General features: G+C 44.3%; 1 pseudogene; it reads left to right on the top strand.

The window, feature by feature from the left end:
- The first annotated feature begins 5,655 nt into the window (after positions 1–5,655).
- Positions 5,656–5,775, top strand: LOC121828427 (small nucleolar RNA SNORA40; annotated as a pseudogene).
- Positions 5,776–11,339: the final 5,564 nt, after the last annotated feature.

Below are 11,339 nucleotides of genomic sequence, written 5' to 3'. Positions count from 1 at the left end.
CCCACTCATGAGGTGATTCAGGTGAGCTCATCTGTGAGATTCCTTTCAATGGAAAATCTTCTACTTGCATGAAATGCCACATAGAGTCTTGCTTAGCTGTTAACCTTAAAGTGAAGTTACAGTAGGAAGCCCACCTTCCGGCGTTAACCTGCCTTCCCCCTCAGCAGCTGCTTTCTGTTGAATTCCATCCAGTGACCCTGGTGTGGCCATGAAGTGCCTTCATCACCAGCAGGAGATGTTTGGCTTCTTCTCCCGGGTGAAGATGAGGGCAGTAAATGCACCAGGGCCAAGGACATTTCTTTTGCCACCTCTGGTCACTTCTCAAGCTCCAATTGCTCAGCAATTATCCCATACCTTGAAAGGCCTTGTAGGGAGACTAAGAGGAAGCTTAAAGAAACATAATATTTGTATTAATTCTTTTACTCCTGTATACAATGTATTTTGATCACATTCACCCTCTGCTCCTCCACCCAGCTCCTACCAGATCCACCTCCAAGTCCTGATCCTCTGATAGTTTGATTAGTGCCCCCCCCTATTTTATAACCCACCGATTTGTGCTGACCATAAACTCATGAGTATGGGGTCATCCACTGGAGTGTGGTTGACCTACCTGGGGCCACACACTGACTCGGTCTCCCCAGAAGCCATCAGTTTTCAATAGCTCCTGGGGGAGGGGACAGATGGAATGGAAGGGGGTCCTCTGAGGGGAGCCCTCCCCATCCTGTGCTGGCACATTCATTGACTTGATCTTTTTCAGGCAACCACCCCTGCTGTGAATTCATGAGCACAGAGACACTGTTAAGTTCAGAAGAAACTGTTTTGCTTTGGTTTTTCCAGACCTCTGGCTAGTATAATTTTTCCAAACCTTCGTCAATGATGGTTCCTAAGCCTTGGGGAGGGTATATATTCCATTTGTGGCTAAGCACATCACTGACAATTAGTCTCTGAACTTTGACAGGTTGCGAATTTCTGCATTAACCAGCATCTACTGCATAAAGAAACTTCCCCAATGAGGTTCTGAGAGCTGCACTAATCTGTAGGTATAGAGATATGAATTTAGGGGGCCATTTGAAACTATGTCCATTCAGCAAAATAAAGCAGTAGAGTCACCCCTGGGGCCTTTGAACACCCCTGGGAGTTCCATAACCAGATTCTTGGACAGATTTACAGTCCCAAGCATGCCTTTCTTCCTGTGGAGGGAGCCTTAAATCCAATTAGAAAGTGATTGGTGGCCCCCCAAGCATCTGTGCCACCAACACACCCTGAGCATATCCCGTAGAGTCAGTCATTGCTACGGCTCACAGGGTTCACGGCTGTTGATGACTCATCCCACCACAGCAACCCATATGGCACCTTCCGGCTCTATCTATGAAAGCCAGGCACCAGGGAGGAGGCTTTCTGGTTAGTGCCAACTTGATTTCTCCATGACCTGTGACCACAGTGTGTAGTGTCTTCAGGAGTCATGTCTTACCGTTCATTTCTGGTGGGTAACCAGGGGCAGTTTATACCAGAAATAGCTTGTATCGTTTTGGGGGATGGGTTTCCAGGACACCCAGGACCAACAGCTGGAAGGGAGGTGTCCCATACCTGGCACTGCCACTTCATCTGGACACCTGTGGCTTCTGAGACAGCCATTATCCCTGTGCAGGATAGCTCCAATTAAACTCTTTGTGAGCATAATGTATATGGATATATAGACATTTAAGAGTCTTTATAATAATCCTTTCCACATGACCTTTTCAAACATCCTCAGTGTTAGTTATCTCTCCTCCCACGTCTTCCTCTAACCTACCCTCCCAGCTTTCTCCTCACTTAAACCTCACTCCCCAGTCTCACCTCTTTCCCCTTCATATCACCTGTATTCTACTCCCCTCTACTTAAGATCTTCTCCCTCCCCGCCGACGTTATCTTTATAGTTTTCTGTATTCTGCAGGTACTCTATATTAAAACACACAAATCTAAAGATTTGATACTGAGTTTCACATATGAATGAGAACATGTGACATTTGTCTTTCTAAGTCTGGGTGAACTATTAAATTCTCCGAAATGGCAAGTAATAAAAAGGAGACAGAAATGATGCTATAAAATATGGTTTTATAGTCTCTATCTATTTCCCCATGTGTATACACTTTCTATCATTTTTCCTATATTCTGCTTAAGAATGGAGACACTTCTAAGCAGTATTTATTTCTGTTTGCTTATTTAAACACAAATGAGTTCCTTTGGCAGTATTGTCTTAAGAACAAGCTTACAGGTCATTGAGTCATCACAGAAAACCAAAAATCCACACTTAAGTAAAGTTGGATGTTTTATCTGCTCTGCTGAACCAGTTTTTCTTTCTCCAGCTAACTGTTTGGACCTAAGTGTTGGGAGGCTGTCATGGGTACAAAAGCAGCAAGCCCCAGGAGCGAAGCATGCCTCTTTTTTTTTTTTTTTTTTTTTTTAACTGTATAAATGGTTCTCTGTAATATAAAGCAATAAAGCAAAAAGTTGTTTTTAAGTATTTATTTTAAATTGTGTCCACAAAAGATCAAACTTGGGGGTCGCAGCTCATGTTCCAAGTCAGGTCCAATCTTGCGTCTTCAGTGAAACAATTAAAAGTGGGAAGCCTCAAAAGGAGATCTACTCAATGTGACCACACTGGGAAGAGAGATCCAGCAACCCTCCTGAGTCTTCAGGGTCCTGGAATGGCATCGAAGTTTAAATAGAAAGCCAAGGATACGCACATCTAAGCACTCCACGGCATGGTGTGGTCCAGCCATCCGCTGACTCATCTTATCCGGGTCTCAGTTTCACCTTGGAAGGTGGTCCGTGTGAATTCTTGTTCCCGCCCTTTCGTTCTCCCAGCATGAAATGCCTTGAAGAATTTCTTCCTTCCTTCCTTCCTTCCTTCCTTCCTTCCTTCCTTCCTTCCTTCCTTCCTTCCTTCCTTCCTTCCTTCCTTCCTTCCTTTCTTTCTTTCTTTCTTTCTTTCTTTCTTTCTTTCTTTCTTTAAGATTTGTTTGTTTATATGTTTATTATGTAGTGTTCTGCCTGAATGTATGCTTGCACACCAGAAGAGGGCACCAGATCTCATGTGGTTGCTGGGAACTGAACTCAGGACCTCTGGAGGAATAGCTAGTGCTCTTAACTGCTGAGCCATCTCTCCAGCCTGAGAATTCCGATTTCTTGGTAGTTCACTGTTTCAACACTCTGATAAATTGAGAGACACAAGTATATCTCTAGAACATCTTCATCTCTCCCAGACCAGTTACACATTTGTGTATGTAAGTGTACATGTGTGCAAGTGCCCACAAAAGCCAGAAGAGGGTGTCAGACCCCAGGAGCAGGAGTGACAGGCAGATTGTGAGTCACCAAACATGGCCCGGAACCATCTCTCCATGCCCTGCTTTGGATGTTAAAAGTAGTGTGGGTAGCCGGGCGGTGGTGGCGCACGCCTTTAGTCCCAGCACTCGGGAGGCAGAGCCAGGCGGATCTCTGTGAGTTCGAGGCCAGCCTGGGCTACCAAGTGAGCTCCAGAAAAGGCGCAAAGCTACGCAGAGAAACCCTGTCTCGAAAAACCAAAAAAAAAAAAAAAAAAGTAGTGTGGGTAAAATTTTAGGGTAGCACCTTTGGAGCCCACGATGCCTACAATTTTAGCCTCAAAGACATTGTTTACAGTCTAAAACTTATGTCTTGTGCACAGTGAAGCCAAGTCGGATCCTCAGGAAAGCAAGGCAAGAAGAACAGGTCTGTGGTATTTCAGTACAAGAGATTCCTGGAAATGACCTGCAGGTTTAGGGAAATATTCCACTGGGGAGGCAGAGAGAGAGGCAGCAGGAAATGCAGCCAGTGGGCCAGGCCACAGGTGCCTCTCCTTTAGATGACAGCCAGGTGTTCCCCTGGAGCCAGGTGAGCTGTGGTCCTAAAATGCACATTCCTCTACCGGAAGACATAGGACATGTGACTATGTCAAAGGCAGTTGTAAGAATTGAAAATTCTCCAGGGCTGCAGAGACACCCACAGGTCAGGCTGTAGTTAAAACAAGAAAGGATGAGAACTGCTTCCAAAATCAAGCAGCCTCTATGCTGAAGTGGGCTGTCTTTCATTTGAAGAGTAAACCAGAATATAAGGTAATTTATGAATATACTCTCAAAAAGGGGGGAAAAACAGCAAGAAAGGACAGTGAATAGACCTGCATTTAAAATCTGTCATTGAAAGCTGTCACTTGCCTGTGGAGGGCTGAGGTTGACACTGAAGCATCCTCCACACTCTGCCTCACTCACTGAGGCAGGGTCTCCATCAAACCCAGAGCTCACTAGTATGGCTATGATTATAGCTAGCCTAGGTAGCCAGCTTGTTCTGGGGATTCCCAATCTCTGCCCTTTGAGGCTGGAATTACTGGTGGTTCACTACTCCCGCTCAGCATTTGTATCGATTCTGGGGGTGTGAAGTGTGGTCCTTACACACACACAGCAAGCACTTTGAGGATTGAGGCATCTTTCCAACCCAAGAGCTGTCACGGTCTAGGCAAAACCTGCCAAGTCTTTTTGTTAGACAGAATCTTAGCCATCATCTCTCCCAACCACTTATTTCGCATCTACTTCGGTCACACACAGAAAACACACTGTATTCTAGAAAGGGAAGCAGGCTTAGAAGAGTGGTGTTCCCAGTATCCATAGGACTCAATAGTTACCTAAATATCTACAAAGACTCCAGACCCACCCCAACAGGCTTAACTTTCACACATGTGGGTCAAGCTTCTGTGGGTCAAGAATCTAGGGGTAGCAGTGTTGTAGAACATTCCTTTACATTGTGTGAAGATGTGTCACTGTGACTGGCTTAATAGAGAGCTGAACAGCCAATAGCTAGGCAGGAAGAGGTTAGGCCAGACTTCCAGGCACAGAAAGAAGAGGAGATAACTCTAGGCAGGAGAGAGACACCAGAGGACATGGAGAGGAAACAGCAGGTGCAAGAGGGAAGAGAGATTAAAAAGCCATCAGGCAAAATGTAGAGTAATGTAAATGGATTAATTTAAGTAGTGTGACAAGCCTAAGCTATAGGCCGAGCTTTCATAATTGATAATAATTCTCCGTGTTGTTTTTTTTGTGAGCTGGTGGTTTAAAGATTCAGCTACACAGTCACTTTAGGTCTCTTCCCCAGGCTGTGGTCAGTGTTAACCAGAGCTGAGACCCCGAAAGAGGCTCATCTGGGCAGACACACTTCTAAGCTCACTTATGTCCTTGGTGACAAAATTCACATCCTCATAGTTGGTTGGACTAAGGGCTTGACTTCCTCACTGATAGCAGCTGGAGACTTCTCTGAAGTTAGCTTTGCATCAGGAAGCCAATAAATAGGTCTGCTAACAAAATGGAAGTCACAGTCTTGTTATCTGGTCACCTTCTTTGTATGCTCCATGTCACAGTCAGTGGAAGGGGATTTTATAAAGCAATAAACACTAGAGGTCAAAATCACGTGTGGCTAGTCTAGAAGTCTGTCACAGAGCACATGGCTCCAGACAATAGCTTTAGGTACATAGATAAAAATGGGTTCCTCTTTTGCAAGAAATGCAGAGCAGTATCAGAAGAGAAAGCTGTTTGATTTCCATCAGTAATATTTTAGTTTTCCAATACCCTGCCAGCTGCTGTTTTAAGAGGTAATAAAACTGTTTTAAGTAGCATTTGTGTGTGTGTTTGTTACATTGGTGGACAAAGACATGAAAGACAGATGCAAAAATGAAACCTCTTTTGCAACCCAGAACGCCTGTGAGTTTTGATGCGCATGAGACAGAGAACATGACACTCAAGACAGCCCAGAGTGGAGGTGGTGCTGATAACAAGGGGTGTCCACAGCGAATGAGAAAACTCTGTCGCATTAGCTGAGCGGTCCAATTTCACGTGCTAGATGAAGATTGCGACCTCGCCCCTCCCCCTGTTTAAGGCTTGTCTGGACTGAGGTCGGGTGTTGAAGCTTGTAACTCACGGAGAGTGGGTGTTTCCATGTAATATGTAGTATACCCCCGAAGAAATCTTCGCGGTTTTCAGGTTTTCATTTTCAGAGTTGTGTGGCTTTCGTTTCCAGTTGTGATGTTTATTTAAAACAACAACAAACCAGCCTGTTTTGGAGCAAAGATTTCATAGTGCTATGTGCCAGTTGTCACTTTATATGGAAGTTGTAGAGGGCCCCACGCCCAGGTCAATCTAGAGAGGAAAGCAGAACCCCATTTGGTATCATTCGCAGTCCATAACAAGAACTGGGATAGAAACAGTAAGTAGTTCCCAGATGAAGGACTCGATAGTTCATTGGCAACACACCTCTGCCTCTTGTTGCTTTTCTCTGTGCTTCTTCGGGTCTCTGTAATAGTCCTGTTCATCTTGAGACCCTCTCTTCCATTTCTTTTCTAATATTTCCAAGTTCACTTATGCAGGGTAGACAGCCAGGTTTGCCCATGGTTGATGTTTGGATGAATGAGTTATTTCTCCGTGCAACACCGGCATCCACGCTTTCAATGGAAAGTCGCAGTCCAGTACTTCATCAAATGCTGTTTCAATATGGAAACCTGAAACCTCGCCGTCTGCTAGTCATCACTGATGCCTTCTAAGGCAGGCAACCTACTCCCAAGCTGAGCACACAGCAGGCCTTTGCAGAGTTAGCTGATCAATTAGAGGCAGCAAGCAATTGAAGATATTTGTTGAAGCGGGTGGAAACACTAACTGGCTACAGGGCAAGTGCGTCTGTAACAATGTCTGCTGAAATGAATACTTTTCTGGAGAAACAAAAGCTGGTAAAACGTTTAAGTCAAATCGATCTTTAAACAGGATTCTGAACATGGAAATCATTTCTATACACACATGGCATCCATTAAAGAGGAGGGCTAGGGAAATTTCTTCTATGCGAGACTTTCCAGAAAGAAAGAACATACATGATAAAGCTTGTCCTCCCCAGGGCTCCTTAGAGAACAGTACCTCACCCAGGTCCACACTTTCAGCCACTCAGATACAAGTGCCGCCTGACAGTGTTCACACTCACCATCTTCTTACACTTTTCCTCAACAATAATAACAACGACCTAGTTATATGCTAAAATATTTAAAACTTTACAAAGCACAATCAAATGCTTTTAATATTCTCTCACTCCCCAGAGGCCATCATTATTTGCAATTTATTATGTATATTTCCATTTATATGCAAACATATAGATATATATGCCATAGTCACTGTAAATAGTTTTTAATAGATCGCTTTCTTTTATTAAAACCTTGCTGTTGTGTGCATGTTTGCCTTCAAGATGAGCACAAGCCTATCAGTGACACTCTGGAAGAGGAACCGTGGGGCCAAAGGATAAACATACTGTTTTTATTTTGATAAACGTTGCCAGGCTCTCTCTCTCTCTCTCTGTGGGGTGGTGTTGTGTGAGGGTGTGTGTATGTGAGTCCAAAATATCTCCCAGTGTAGGTCCATCCCACAGTCTGTCTCTCTGCCTGTGTGCCCCAGGTCACTTTCTCCCTGTCTCCTAAGTGGCAAACTTGATCTTTTGTAGATTTGGCTTTCTTGACTTCCCATGGTTCTCAGTCTATTTCTTCCTATTTGTGTTCCATTTCTATGTCCTCCTCTGTGGACCGCATGCCTGGTTTTTTGAGGGCTCGTTTCCCACTTCTGCAATTTTAGCATTTCTCTTGGCTTTGGGTGGAGCCCTCCATTTGCACAGATATCCTCCAAATCCTGCCTCATGGCTTCTTAGGGACAATCCAACCTCCACAGCATTTTTATTGGCCCTTTGCTGCCATGGCTGTGGGATTTAAAAGCGCAGGAGATCTGTCTTTCCCCAAATGGCTATGAGTGTTGGATACCACTTCTGGCAGCCTCTCTGCAGGCTTCCCTTGATGACGCTGGGCCTCAGCTCAGTGTCTACACCCAGCCTTCTGCTTTTAAGGAGGCCTTAACTCGTTTCCTCTGACTTTCTCTGGATTCTTGTCAAATCCTGTGGTGATAAAGCCGGTCCGTGCTTCACTTTGAAGTATGACCGGAGAGTCTCTTGAGAAGGAGGCTGGTTTCATCTGGCCATTGTGCGAAAACTCCTTGCAGCCTCGGGACTTTGTCTTAATTTAGCTAACTGGCCTCTCTTCTGCCGCTATGGAAATGGAAGACGTTTATTCATTCTTTGGATTTATATATGTTCTTAAAGGTTGCGATTTGCATTTCTGTTCTCTATCTCTTTTTACATTGCTTTCCGAGAAATGCGAAGCCTGTGGGGAAAGAGAGCCTGGCTTAGGGGAGATTTTCAAATGCAGCTCCCATTTGTATCACTGGAGGCGGGGTCCCCAGTCCTTCCCACCCGGGCCAACCGCCTGCAGGGTAATGGATTGTCTTTCTCTCATCAGACTCCACAGGAGATGTTCTCAATGGTTTATGCATTCTGGCCGGAAATCACTCCCTGCAGACCGGAGAATTCTTCCTGTGTTCCCCAGCAGAGGTCCCGGGGGACTGAATCTGGCTTGTAGAGTGTAAACCCCATGTGCTGTAAAGAAAAGATCAAGGGCAGACTTGGCACTAAGTGGTTGTTCCAAAGTTTCCAACTGGTCTAAGTTTTCAAAAACAAAGAGTGAGTTCTTGTTGCTCTTACCTCGGGGGAATACTTGCAGAAGGTGTCTAAACACCCTCAAAATGCCCAGATCTTAGCAGAAGGGAAGAAATCTGTAAAGGAAAAAGCCCTTGGTTCTACTTTGGGATAAGAAAATAGGAAGGCAGGGGGGAAATCATGGGAGGGATGGGTTCTTTGTTATTTGGTTGCTCAGAACTGTGTCTTTGACTTGTAATCGTGTTATGCTCGAGTTTAGGCATCAGTGGTACCTTCTGCAGTTAAAGCAAGGGATAAGTTTGTTAAACGTGTCATAGACAGGGGAAATCAGCAAGAAATACCGGGGAGGGGGAGGGCAAGCCCAAAGAAACAGAAGACATTTTTAAACTGGGAGAGAGGAGGGAGGGAGAGAGGGAAAAACAGAGACAGAGAGAGGCGAAGAGAGACACACACAGAGGCTGAGAGGGGAAGGGGAAGAGAGGCAGAAAGAGAGAATGAAGACCAAGACAGAAGGAAAAAACAAAGAAAGGGATGATAAAGGACAGCAGGAAAAGGAAGGGAGAATCTCTGTGGTGAGTGGTTCCGGCTGTTGGAAACCCAACGCCATTGCCAAGAGCAAGGTGACTCCATCACATCTTGTTTTTCTGGCTGCAGCACAAGGCCCAAAGGACAGAGGGTTAGCAAACCTCAGGATTACTGGGCACACGAAGCTTTGTTTTGTGATCCTTGCCCTTTAGGGGGGCCTACAGCTTGCGGCTGGAGGTGACAAAGGGCAGAATCAGGGGAATTATTTCTTTCACTCCTTTCCATCTGGGCATCCACTTTAATTGAGTGGATTCATTTGGTGCCAAGTTTTGTTCCCTTTAGAATTCTGGTCATGAGAAATGAAGAATCATGATTCCAATATCTCGAGTGGTCTGTGAGTCATGGCAGGATGCTTTACCGCTCTGGCCTTTCCAGTTTTCTAAGTTTTGATTTGCTGAGTTCTTTCCTCCTCTTTTGTGCAGTTTACTTATTATAATTATTAATGAGGAAGCAGAAAAATGGCTATTCAGTTGAACTTTAGGGAGCAGGACGTAATAAATGGTCTCTGTCTAGGATCTAACATTTGCCCTTAAATACAGTAATTATTAGGTTGCTTGATGATATGCTGAGTTTTACAAGGCTCTTATTAGGGAAAGAAAAAGAACATAATAAATCCACTAATGTGGGTAATGACTGGTATGGAAATTGAAAATGGTTCAAAATTAACCCACTCCTTTTTTCCATCTTCTAAATACCCCCCTGGGTCCAAATATTATTCATCACATAAATATACTTGCTTTTTATTTCAGCTGGTTCTGTGCTGCCAAGACGCTCCAGAATTAATTGCAATTAAGTGCTATCTGGCTTTACCTGGCCATTGCCCACAGGCTCAGCTGAAGGAAAATGTAACCACCGGCCTGCAGTGGCAGATAGAGGCGCAAGTGCGTCTGGAAGCTTCATATGTCTTATGTCATATGGCACATACCCAGTGCTAGCCCCCTGGGACTCCGAGGAACACCAAAAGTAAAGGTGTTCAGTAAGAGGAAGCTCACCGTGAGTGCCGAAGCAGCTCATGGCACAGGTCTCTCGCTCTCGCTCTTGCTCTCGTTCTCGTCTCTCACTTCTGCATAGTAAAGACAATCCTACCTTAATAGAGGACTTTTCGTGTTTTTTTGTTTGTTTGTTTGTTTTTTTCAAGACAGGGTTTCTCTGTGTAGCTTTGCGCCTTTCCTGGGTCTTGCTCTGTAGACCAGGCTGGCCTCAAACTCACAAAGATCCGCCTGCCTCTGCCTCCCGAGTGCTGGGATTAAAGGTGTGTGCCACCACTGCCCAGCTTTTCGTGTGTTTTTAACAGATGACAAAAGCCTGTATGTGATGGGAGTATGACTAAGTCTGATGCAGGAGGAGTATATGGGAATGTTTTCTATTCCACATGTTAAAGCGTGCATGACTTTTGAGTTGTATAGAACATTGAATTTATTAAAAAAAAAAAATTCTTTGAAGTAAACTCGCTATAGATGCCCCAAATGTAGTCATTTACTGAAGATGAATCTGAAAAACAATATATGACTGAAAAGAGACCTTCCTGTCACCCAAGTCTCTTTCTGTTCACCTTCTGTTGGTGTTTAGAAGCTTTAAATCTTACTTGAAATGAGGAAGGAATAATGGAAATAGTTTGAACGCTCCTGGAATCAAATCCTGCCTCCACAAAAACCAAATAGCAAATGTAAACAATGAAGCCTTAAGCTGCAGAGAGCCCCATTAGGAAGCTGGTCCAGGGGTCAAGGGTTAAGGAGAGAACAAAAGCAACCAGGACTGACCCATGTGTTGGAAGCTTCGCCATTAAAATGGAGAACAGGAAACAAAGCACTAAGGGTCACTGTGTAACCCAGCGCCACTGCGGTACAGAGCTAGCCAATGTAGTAAGTCGGGAAAGGGGAGCTTAGATCTCAAGGACGGGCTGTCAAAAATAAGGTAAAAACACACAGTACACTGAGAAGTAACTACTCAGAATACAGCAGACAAGGGATTAATCTTAAAATTTCCAAAGCACCCTACAAATCAATAAGAAATGATTAAAACAAAACAAAATAAAAAAACACCAGCAAAAAGGCAATGGAAACCCAAAGCCAGCTCACACTAGGGATGCTTTCAATGGCCGGTAGACTTGACTATTCTTAGATTTATTTTAATAATAATCAGGTAAACCAATTAAATCTCAAATTTTATTCATCATTGGAAATTTTTTTTAAAGATTT

This window comes from Peromyscus maniculatus, chromosome 3 (genome assembly GCF_049852395.1).
Source record: "Peromyscus maniculatus bairdii isolate BWxNUB_F1_BW_parent chromosome 3, HU_Pman_BW_mat_3.1, whole genome shotgun sequence".
Classification (NCBI taxonomy): Eukaryota; Metazoa; Chordata; class Mammalia; order Rodentia; family Cricetidae; genus Peromyscus; species Peromyscus maniculatus.
The sequence above is the reverse complement of the archived record's forward strand: the minus strand, read 5'-3'. Positions and strand labels throughout refer to the sequence as shown.